At 43.0% G+C, this 12,335-nt stretch overlaps 1 protein-coding gene across 1 annotated transcript in view; it reads left to right on the forward strand.

The window, feature by feature from the left end:
• Positions 1 to 12,335, forward strand: part of OCIAD1 (OCIA domain containing 1) — a 236,243-nt gene that overhangs the window by 204,493 nt on the left and 19,415 nt on the right. The window lies entirely within an intron of this gene.

Here is a 12,335-nt window from a genome sequence, read left to right on the forward strand (position 1 = left end):
CCTCTGATCTCATGGTATTGCTCCCTGGCTTTTCTAGAAGAAAAGACAAGAAAATAAAACAAAGACCTGCACTAACCACTGGAAATGGCAGGCATCCGGTTATTCAACATTACATATCAAAATAGATCAGTATTAAAGAAAGAGTTGCACAAATTACACACCATGAAAACAGAAAGTTCAGCCTAGCTAAAACACATGTCACTTCAGATATGTTGCTTGGATAAGATCCAATAAGAATGAAAAATTAGTTCTTGATTTGCTGACAAAGATCATCACTGTGTGTGTGTGTGTGTGTGTGTGTGTATATATCTACTTTTTATAGTGAAAAAGTGTTTTATCTCAATAAAAGAGTGTATTAACAAGTTTACATGGAAGCTATTCATGAACTACAGTATAAGTCAAAAAGACTATGCCAAGAAGATGGGAGGTACTGGTGAAACATTTTATCACACTCCCATTTGCTTCCATATCAGTTACTTTATACGCAGTTATTAAGCCCCTTGCTTTCTTCCTCCTTCCCCCTTTTTCCATGCAACCTCTCATGAGCATTCTTGTTGCACTCCATCTTCCTTTTCTTCCCATCCTACTTATTTATATGCCTCGTTGCTTGTTACATATGAAACCCTGACCCCAAATCAGGTCATTTACAAATTATTTAGGAACAGGTTCCCCATTGCTTGCAGTGCACTACAAGTGAGGGGAGCACCTTCAGCTATATTGTCCTGAGATCAACAGCTCTCCACATAGCCTAGCTATCTGGGGCCAACCAAGGATGTACTGTACTACAATATTTGCACATAACGATAATCTGGAGTACAGGTTGAGTATAGGTTGTCGTTGAATCATAGGTCATTTCATGCGAATCCTGCACTATGGTTTAACAATGGAGTAACCATGTAAAACCCATGGTTTGTTGTTGGCTTGTGAACCCTGAGTTTTTTGTGAATAACAGCCTATAGTGAAACCTTAGTGCCAAGTTCAAAGGAAATGACAACCCATGATTCAACAACGCCACATACTCTGGGTTGTTACATATGAACCAAGTTATTATGTTTGGTTGGTGGGGGGTGGATTTTGACTTACAGACATTCAGCCACAATCTCACAAACAGTAGCTTTGCTCAACTGACTCCTTAGCAAATATATTTGATTCTTTCTCCTTCTCTCCCTCCCCAACAAGCTTGTGTGTGTAGTCTTGCATCACACACGGGCAGGAAATATGTAAAGTGCCAAATTAATATGCCATCTGTTAGCGTGGGTATACAGATAAGCATGTCAGTATAACATTCAAGTTGGTTAAAGTTTTATTGCTTGATAAGCTGTATGTTCCTCTCACATGTTTTTTTTTTATTTCCAGCGGGGAAAAACCTAAATTATTAGGAAGCATGATATCACCACTCACCAACTAGACTTTCTACCTATGATGACCAGGAAGCCTACTACAGTTAGTATCTCAAGTTTAGAATTAGTTAATTGGCTTGAAATCATAAGACCTTTGGTGTTTTTGATACATACTCTCTAGTTTGAACCTTTTTAACTGTGCACTTTTATCTTTTTAATGGCTCATTTTTTTCTAAAAATAATTGGTCTATACCAGTCATCTTCTCTTCCTTCCCATCTCCACTTTCTTTGAATAGAACAGGAGGAAACTAAAAGGACTGCATTGAAATTAAGGCAACCACATATCTTTATAGGATGCCATTAAGCAGGCAACCTTATAGTTTTAATCCCCAGTAGCTTCTTTTCTGCTTCTACCCTGCATCCAAAAGTGGCAGCAACAGGACATAAGCATCTCTGCAATTTTCCAGCATTTGCTCTTCAACTTTCTGTGGGGATTTTGAAATTTTCTACATAGTTTACTTATGCTGCAATAGGTGTAGAAGCATTGCAATATTGTAACATACTTGTGGAAACAAAAGTCCACCTAAGTGCAAATCAGTTGTTGTCTACTGTAATGCTATCTTGTTACAAGTTTATTGTTCGAATATTTTTTAAGTATATAGATCACATATAAATTGGGTTGTTTCTATGCCATCTTGTTGAAGTACAACATACCTAAAATTAAAGAACGTATTATTTGGTACATAATTCCTGTTTTGTAGTTAACACATCTGCACTGTATCATAAACATAACCCTCTCTACAGACAAGAAATATCTCCCCTCAATCAGTGCATTGGTAATCCATGAAACTGAGTGAAACAAAGCAAAAAAGCAGGACCATTCTAACTTGCAGAAGGGGAGTGGGTGAGGAGAAAGGGTTTTCAAATATAGGGGTGGCGGGAGAAAACATGCCACTCGCTTTACCTGATAGTGATGAGCAAACAGAAGTATAAAAAAAATATTGGGATGTAATCTGTGTTCCTATTATTATTATTATTATTTATATAGCTCCATCAATGTACATGGTGCTGTACAGAGTAAAACAGTAAATAGTAAGACCCTGCCGCATAGGCTTACATTCTGAGGAGGATGCTTCACTGCAGAGTTTGGAGAGAAAACAGGAATCAGCAGCTTCAAGAAAATGCTTTTTTAGCTAAGAGATGCAGAGATTTTGCTCCAAAAAAGCACATCAAATCTCCAATTCTTTAATACATTTACGTAATCACTTATTTGATCATATAAGATTCCCAACAGGAATTCTAATACTGTAATAATGTATTTATTTATTTTCAGCATTTAGATACAGCCTGTTATGTTATTATTTTCAGGCAATGTACAAAATACAACATTTTAAAAATATGTATATATAAATATCACTTGCTTGTGCTTGCCCAAGCATTAAAATTAGGGACAAAGACCCTACTCTCTGGTCCACCAGCAAGAGCTATAAGACTAGCAACTACTAGAGATAGGGCTTTCTCAGTGGTGGCTCCACACCTTTGGATTTCCCTCCCCAGTGAGAGAGATATGGCCTCATCACTGCAGGCTTTAAGTACACATTTACTATAATCTACACCTGATGCATAAAAATCATTAGCACACATGTGTGTTTAACAGCAATTTGTATGCTCATGTTTTTGTAATATTGTAAGCTGCCTTGTGGGGGCAGTGCACCCTGAAAGACAAATTAAATTTCTTTGAATTAAATTAAAAAATATCATAATTCCTGTTTGCATACAAGTTCTATAAAAGAATCAAGAAACTAGCTACCACTATCTACTCCACAGTAGTATCTCACAGGTATGAGATCAATGATAGCCAATGTCAAAACAAGATTCAAGATCTTATTTGGAAATCTTCAAAGCATCCCTAAAGGTACATTACATCTGACTGTCGTGAGGTTTGTTAGTGCATTAAAATGTATATTCCCAGGAACCCACTGGGAAAGCCCAGCAATGCTCACATACTACCACCACAGCTGATCAGAACTACTTTACCTAGAAAATGTGTTTTCAGTTTTATATTACCAAAACTCATTAGCTCTCTTTAAAATATTTTATTCCTGTACTTTAGAAACAAGATACTTATGCCCCTTATCGATACACAAATTAAGCACTACCCTACATTTTTTTCAAGCAATAATGACATACTGTCACTCAAAAGCGGGAATCCCCAACTTTTTAACAGAGTTTTCACAGCCATGTTGGGCCTATAGAATAAGACAAGCAAAGCTAGCAGGCCTAATAAAGACCCATTGTCTCATTTGTTCCACATTTCTGATCAACAGAGAGAGCCCTTGTTCTCTCATCACAACGTGTAGCTAAGTACTCACACCATGTGGGTGGGGGGGCTTCGAGCAATAGTAACCTGCCACCAATTCTCCCCATCAAATCCCCTCGGGGTTTATACACTTTCTACCTCCTGTCTGCCAACAACTCTCTCAGCTCAAAACGAGGCTCCTTCGAGCCACCATTTGGGAGTGGCTGGCCTCAGGCAAAATAGCAGCAGCCTGAACTACGGGCGAGCACACTGGGAGCCGAGGAAAGGTCACGCCCACATCCTCACGTTTGGGGTGCGCGCGCGTAGGAGCGAGCCTTGAGAGAAAGAGTTAAAAGAGAAGCAGGCAGAGAGCATCAGTGGCAAGAAAGTTAGTTGCCTACGTGTTTCTCTTGCGGGACAAAAGTAAAGGGCACCACCTAAAGCTTGTTTGCTCAACACTCTTCCCCGACGGCGACGTTTCCCTTCAAGGGCTACCGCGTCCCCACCCCCAGCCGGTTCCCCCCGAGGTGCAAGAGAAAGGGGAAAGGCCGGTCAAGCGCGGGGAGGCGGCGGCGTCTTAGCAGCTTTCCCTCCTCATAGCGCCCTCAGGCTTGTGGAGACGGGCGGGCGCGCAAGCCCCCAGGTCAGCCTAAGAAAGCAAGGACGTGGAGGATACATTGGCCATCGGAGATTCCACCTCTGTGGGGATCCTAAGAAAGGGCGGGAGAAGAGGTACGTGTGGGAGAGGGAGAGCGCGCCGCCGCCGCCGCCTCGTTTCTACGGGCGACAGTTAGGGAGGAAGGGATAATAACTGGTCGCGCGCGCACACACACACACAGTCCCCTCCGGCTATAAACAAAAGCGGCTAAGCCTGTCTGTGTGTGAGAGAGAGGGCGAGAGCAGAGAATTAACTAACGGGCTCGCGACACGGCTTGGCTCCTGCCCTCTCCTGTTTACAAAGCGGGTCTCGCGGGGGCGGCCTCGTCAGTTCTCCCGGGCGTTCCATTTCCGTTGGGACTAAAAAGCAGGCTGGCCAAGCCTCCTCCTATGTCTATCTCTCTCTCTCTCTCTCTCTCTCTCTCTCACACACACACACACACACACACACACACAGCGTGGATGGCGCTCGACCACGATCCCCCATCGCAATTGGCTCGAAGGCGTCCTTACCTGCTGCTGCTGCTGCTGGTGGTGGTCCTCTCCCTTCAGGCTAAGGAAGACGCTTCCTCCCCGTCCTGATTGGTAGATGTTTCGTACTCAACCCCGAGACTTTCACCGCCGCCCCTAAAAGCACTTCATACTGACGACGAGGATTACCGTCCTCCCATACAACAGATGTCTGTTGCCGCGATCCCTTTAAGGGCTTAGCCCGACAGGGACCGACTAGTGACTTAAATCTCCGTCGGCGTTTCTCCCTGGCTTTATCCTGACTTCTTCTCTCTCCCGATAACTCGGTAGCTCAGCTCCTTCTTCTTCCCGCCTCAGCACCTTCCCCATTGGCACGATCCCTTCAATCAGGAACAAACATTTCAGCGGCTAATTCGTCAATATAAAGGCCACTCTTTTGTCTCCGCCTCCCACTTCCATCCTGACTGGCTCCCTTGGCGATTAAGTTCCGCCCTCAGACCTATGCGCAAAGGCGGGGAAGCCCTTTCACCAATCACCGCACCGTGGTGGTAGAGTTCGCTTTCTTATTGGTATTTCAAAATCGTTTCCTTTCCCTTCAAATGGTCAAGATGGAAGTCACTCCCCAGTGTTAGCCAGCCTGTCCTCGGGAGCCCTGAAAAGACACAGAGACCGCCCAGCTGTTGAACGTTGATGTAAAGAATAGAGGTGTCTTGCCCTTTAAATCGCTTCTCACCTCACATTTTTCCTAATTTAAATAGGAACGACCCGGCATAATTCCTAGAGGGGGTAAAACACCCTAATAACAGCTTTTTTAGATTTCCTGAGGGGTAGTAGTGGCAGTCTTTTACAGCAGAAACAACAAAGAGACTTACAGCACCTTAAAGGCTAACAAATTTATTCTGACATCAGCTTTTGTGTGCTGTAGTTGCACCTGATGAAGTGGACTATATAGTACAAGAAAGTTTATGCCAGAATACACGTGTTCGTCCTTAAATTCCCACATACCTCACATTTTGAGGGTGCCTGAAGGATAAGGTTCATGCATTGAAACACATTCCAGTACATGTAAATAAGTCCCACTTACTCTTAAGTATGCATGGGTGTGCTATCTTAAAGCACAATCATGCATGTTTACTTGGAAGTAAGTACCATCCCGTTTTACTTAGTTCCCTGCTGTGTAGGGAACAGTGTCCAGATCTTGTAAGACTATGTCAGATTTTCTGGATTTTCTTGTCCAGGCTCCACTCTAGGAGACAGGGTTTGTACAGGTAACTAGGAGGAGGCTCTAGTTCAAGAGACAAATGTGTGCCTCTTGATGTGATATGCTCTCTCAAGAGCTACAAGCTAGAAAAGCATTTGATTGGCAAGATAAACAGTGAAATTCTAGGGACCCTAAGAGTAAATGTTGCTGAGAGGATTTCCAAGCACCAGAACATATGAGAGGAAATTAGTTAGTCCTCTAATGTCTAGAGTGTAGAAGAACTGATGGTAGATCTCCCAGGGAGAGGGAACCTTATCTAAACCTGGGATGTTGAACCTCCAGCTGGTGGGCCAAATCCAGCCCTCTGAGTTCCCCAGATGGCCACACCCTCTTCCCCTAGCTCCAACCCCTTTCCTTGACTACGGATCATTTGGTGGTTTGCCAACTTTTGTGAAGTTTCCCCCCATTCTTAAAGGTTGAAATGCCTCTCCTAAGGCTTAATTACTGGCAGTAAGCACTTTAAACTAAAATATGCTGATACTTTTGGTATGTCAGCCCTCCCCATTTGCCTTCGGCCTTGCTCATCACTGGAATGCAGCCTCTGAGAGCTTATCCAAAATGGAATGCAGCCCTCAGGCTGAAAGAAATCAACACCCTTGATCTAAAACATGTGTCAGTGCACTCATATTTAATATACATGCATGCTATACTTCTATGTCTGGCTATAAATGCATGCCGCCTAAAACTAAGGATCCTAAAATATGGAAATAAAAGGTAAAGGACACAAATCTGCCCCCCTGCCTTTAAAATCTGATAAGTCCTTTCTGTAGTCTGGCTCAGACAACGTGCAAAGCTGCGAGTGAGAGAAACACATTTTCAATGGGATTATTTCTGGTATGACACATAGACTAGCTTATGTGACGTGAGGTAATATGGAAGTAGTATGTGCAAGAGCTCATTCACATATGCAATACTAGTCTTCAGTTGATGAATATGGATGTCTGAACTGGCTCAATAGTAAACATAGTATTCCTAATAATATATCTCATCCTTCCTCCAAAGAACTTAGTGCTACGATTTGTAACATACTGAGAAAACTTGTTTTCTATGTTCATGTGAAATGTTATTTATTATCTTTATTCCTAGAGCTACCACATCAAAATATGAACATACACGACACATACAAAATTATTTGTGAACCGCCCAGAGAGCTCCGGCTATTGGGCGGTATAGAAATGTAATAAATAAATAAATAAATAAAAGCACCATAACTGCAATCCTATGCACACTCACCTGTGAAAAAAGAAACCTATAACTATTATATGATTTATAGGAAAACTGTGACTGGGTTTGGACAACACCAACAGTGTTTTAAATAGTTGATTGTTGGTTATTTAATCCACCATGGGTTATTGTGTTGTGTGGTGGGTGTTTTTTTTAACCAACGGTTGGTTATTTTGTTGAAATAACACTTTGCAGAGTTGACAATTTGAACCACCATTGGCCATCATGTCATGTGGACAGCACCATTGGTTATTTTCTTGGCCATCGTTGGTTATTTCTGTGGTTATTTCATCAGCCACAGAGTCACAAGGCAAGAGCAGTCAAAGCAGCAGCTGCCACTCTAGTTCAGCCAGCAGGATAGATTTTTAGCAGCAATGGCTGATGGGATACTAGTGGGAGGACTGAGGGGGAAGAGGGGGTGGGGGATGAGTGAATCAACTCTGCGTGGACTAATAGTCAACTCAACGCTGATCCTAATCCACACCATGATCGATTATTATCATGTTGTGTGGAGAGTGCTGTGGCGTTACACCCCACAAGTCAATTCCAAATGTATGTCTGCAGTTTGTAAGTTTGTGGTTTGTAGAATGTTGGCCTGAGTGGGCGGAGTTAGAATGTCTTGGGAGGGGGGAGGAGTGATATATATAAGGGAATGACTGAGGGGATTGGGAGTTCTTGTTCTTTTCAGGAAACCTTTTCAGGGAAACTTGTTAGGTATTCTTAGAGTCTGTAGTGCTCTCTGTGTTTATGGTACTTAAGTTCTGGGAAATTTGAGGGTCAGTGTAGTGAGTGGTGTCTTTAGAGTGTGGTGTGCATGTAGTGGAAGTATATTAATCAATACTGATAATAAAGAAAGTTCAAGAGTGATTGTGTGAGAAAAAGGAAAGCGCGAATGTGAGAGTAACAGGATTGTATGGAAGGTACAAAAAGGTTTTTAAATGTTGTTATTTGAAACAAAGCTTATGAACTTTTAAAAATAAATTTTGATTGTTTGTTTTAAAACTACCACAAAAATCCCACGTGTCTGTTTGGCGTTTATCATCTTAAGTTTACACATTCAGCACCCACTCTGACAATCATTCACCTAAGCAGATATAACTCACAGCGCATTATTATATATATTAAAATCCATTCTCCATTTTAAACCCCTTTCTCCACTTAGTTTGGAGGAAGGTGGGTTTTATCCCTTGCCTCAGGCGTATCAAGTGGTGGTGCTTGGCTTGAGCAGGGAGTAGCCTCGGCTAGGTCTCTATTTCAGAGCCTGTGTCACCACATAAGAAGTGGTGGCAGACGTGAGGTCTGGTGTTCAGAGCCTGTGTCGTGGCAAGTGCCCTCCAGATAAACAACTGTCGAGTTGATTATTATCCCACCATTGACTATTGTGTTGTCCACACACAGCCTAAATGGCACAGCCCCAGATTACAACCTTGATTTGCTACAGAGAAGTGATGTTTTAGGGTGCAATCCTATACTGATGGCCCCCCAGCAGAGGTTTATAGGATTAGGTAGAAGGCCCACTTTGCTGGTGGAATACTAGATGCACCACCATGACAGATACACCAGAGGAACACCCAATATCTGATGGTGTGATGTTCAACAGATGGAGCCATTCCGCATGCGAAGATACACTAGTGGAATGGCTGAAATGATGGAATTGTGTGGACAGGACATGGCTGACACAGGGGAGGAGTACAGGCTGGATCCTATCCCTCTTCAATCCATGATCACACTCCTATCAAAAGCACAATTTAATATCAACCCCCAGGATGATCAGGGGTCTGGAAACAAAGCTATGAAGAGAGACTGAATGAACTGGGCATGTTTAGCTGAGAGAAGATTGAGGGGAGACATGACAGCACTCTTCAAATACTTAAAAAGGCTGTCACACAGAGGAGGGCCAGGATCTCTTCTCAATCCTCCCAGAGTGCAGGACACGGAATAACAGGCTCAAGTTAAAGGAAGCCAGATTCCAGCTGGACATCAGGAAAAACTTCCTTACTGTTAGAGCAGTACGACAATGGAATCAGTTACCTAGGGAGGTTGTGGGCTCTCCCACACTAGAGGCCTTCAAGAGGCAGCTGGACAACCATCTGTCAGGGATGCTTTAGGGTGGATTCCTGCATTGAGCAGGGGTTGGACTCGATGGCCTTGTAGGTCCCTTCCAACTTTGCTATTCTATAATTCTATGAATTGATACAGGAAATTTCCCTCCCATTGACCTCAATGAAAAGTGAATACATTTCAAAATAGCTGCCCCCCAATATTGCCCCAACAGAGTATAGGATATGGTGTAACTCGGCATTCAATCACAGCATACCACCACCAATGTATAAAACCCCATAGAGGGATATCACAATATGATATAGAGCAATATCTTCAGGGCATGGTATACAACTATATATTTTAGGCTTTGTATTATGCACAATTTAGGGCTCGCATGGGGAAACTCTGGGGACACAGGGACACAAATGTTAGGCACAAACATCCAACAGCAACCTCCAGTCCAACATCTGGTGGTGCTAGGACAAAGCACCCTGCACATGCAAACAAGAGAAGGGGAGTGAATGCTATAATGTATAATTACTGCAAGTACTCTTCCATGTCTCCCCCAACCTTTACTGCAGGGTTGTTGAAACTCAGGCCCAAAGGCCAAATCAGGCAAGTGGGATCCCATGTCAGCCCTCCAGGGTTTCCCAGATAGCCATGTCCCTTTCCCCCAACCCTGGCTTTTGTGCAGCTTTTTCCAGTTTGAAAAGGTTGAAATGCTTCTAAGAATTAGCTCCTGGCAAATAAAAGCTTTAGGGATGATATGATCCATCTGCTGAGTATTGCTTGCTTCTCTTTCTTTAGGTGCTTCCAGACTTTGGTCAGGCAGTTGTCCTGCCTGAATCACAGAATTTGTTGTGTTTCTCAAAACCTCCTGCCTTCTTGGGAGGCAATAAGGAGGCCTGCTAAGTAATCCACAAAACTTTATTCAAGCAATACACACCCGAAGAGAGTCTAATCTCTAGGAACTTTCCCCTAGGCAAAACTATGCAAACTTTCAAGAAGAATGGAAAGCCTTTTCCCAAGATGCGTTAACTCCAGAGAGACTAGTTCTGAAGCAGCTTCTGATGGGTTGCGAGCCGGGCCGACTTTCTCTCGCCTTCCTTTAGCTCCTCCTGTTGTAATCTGTGACATACTCTAGGATCGGCTAACTGTGATGTTTTACTGCTTATGCCTATGTTGTTAAGTATAAAGTATAAGAATTTATTAAGGTTTTCAGAGTTCAAAGTAAGTACTCACTGTATGGTTGTTGCAGATTGCTAAGTATGAGCCATAGAGAGGGGAATGAGTGCTGGATGGAAGGAGAGTGCTGATTGGATGTTTGTGTGGAGCGTCTGGATTGGCTATGAGAAGGGGAGGAGTCAGAGGACTGTGGAGAGTATATAGGCTGCTGCTGAGGAGAGAAGGTATGAGAGGAGAGGATTTCATGAGGGCTAGAGATAGGAAGAGCCTGTGTGTTTATTGTTTTGGTGGATTAGAGTGTGGCAAAGAAGATAGTGTAGTTTAGAAAGGGGTAGAGTAGATAGGAGTACTTGAAGTTGTGTATTGTGAAACATTAAAGTGAAATAACCTATGAAACCGTTACACTTGGTGCTCTGAAACCATACGCTTGTCACTGAGAGAAAGCACTAAGCTTTGAACCTGCATATTCATCTTGTTAAATAAATAACATTCATTTAAACCTGCTGTGGACATTGGAGTGCCTGGGGAAGGGTACAGGTAATCATATAGTGGCAGCAGAAGGGAGAAGGTTGGGTCAAAGATGCTGATCTGTGCTGCTGTGGGGGCCTAAGCAGAAGTAGGCGTGCCACAGGGACAGAGTTGGCATCCCTAGCCCTGACGAGTGCACCTGAGCTGGGTCCTTTGGAGTCATGAAGTAAAGTGATCCAGAAGTAAACCCAGTGGAGGGTGGGCGTCACACTAACCTCTCCACGCTCTCTCCCTCGGAAGAATGTTGGCTTCCCACTGACTGTGTATTATTTGCCCTTTACGAGATAAGTTAAGAGCCTGTGAGAGCTTTCTCCCCTAATAGTACATGCTGGCCTGTTTCTGGCGCCGACTCCCCTACTTCAGAGTCTGATTCTGATTTATCACCTGAAACACCTTCTTCCAACCCAGGCGGAGCAGGGCTAGACATGACAGATTTTTACAGAGAATCCAGATTATGATGGGACTCTTCACATGAGTGAAATAAGGCACACTTATGACTCGCCCAGTCACAAACGTTTGCGGGTCCTCCTTTCAGCAGGCCTACCTGGATGAATTTTAAACCTAAGAATTTTAATATTTTAATATTGCATTGGTTTTTATGCTCTATTAACTAGTTTTTTGTATTGTATTGTATTTAATGTTGTTCCCCGACTCGATCCAGAGGGCGAGGCGGGCAACAAATATATTATTATTATTATTATTATTATTATTATTATTATTATTATTATTAACTATTCATGTCTCGCGCACCATCCTCCAGTTATTCCATTTTAAAAAAATAACTGGATATTTTGATTCTCCTGAAGTATTGCAGGAATTCCTACTGTGTGCAGCCGAAGTTGCACTACAAAGCACCCACTAAAGGGCACTCCCCCAGTCAAGATTATGAGCATTGTCAGGAGGGGAAGTTTTTAATTATAGACCATGTGGTCACCCCTGTCTACCTATGTAATGCAGCCGATTACAATTGTGCAAGAGAAGCAGGAAGCAAAGCCCAGGTAAGGCAACGCAATTTCCCCATAATCTAAAGAAACCTGACATCTTCAACTTGTAACTCTCTGTGTTTTCCCACCACTTTTATGTCTTTTACTTTGCCACAAAAATGTGTATAAGAAAGAAAATACAGAATAGCTGCTCAGTACCTTTCGGTTGGTAATGATAAGAGCTCTCCATCTTGAAGCACCCTCTGTTTTCCTTTGCTTTCCTCAGGCCACTGTCCCACGGGTACAGGATCTATCCTGTAACCAGTTATGTGCAGAACAGGAAGGAATCCCTTGGCATGACCAGGATGCTTCCAGCTCCTCTTCTGAAGGGTTGCCAACCAGCA

This window comes from Elgaria multicarinata, chromosome 10 (genome assembly GCF_023053635.1).
Source record: "Elgaria multicarinata webbii isolate HBS135686 ecotype San Diego chromosome 10, rElgMul1.1.pri, whole genome shotgun sequence".
In the NCBI taxonomy this organism is placed as follows: domain Eukaryota; kingdom Metazoa; phylum Chordata; class Lepidosauria; order Squamata; family Anguidae; genus Elgaria; species Elgaria multicarinata.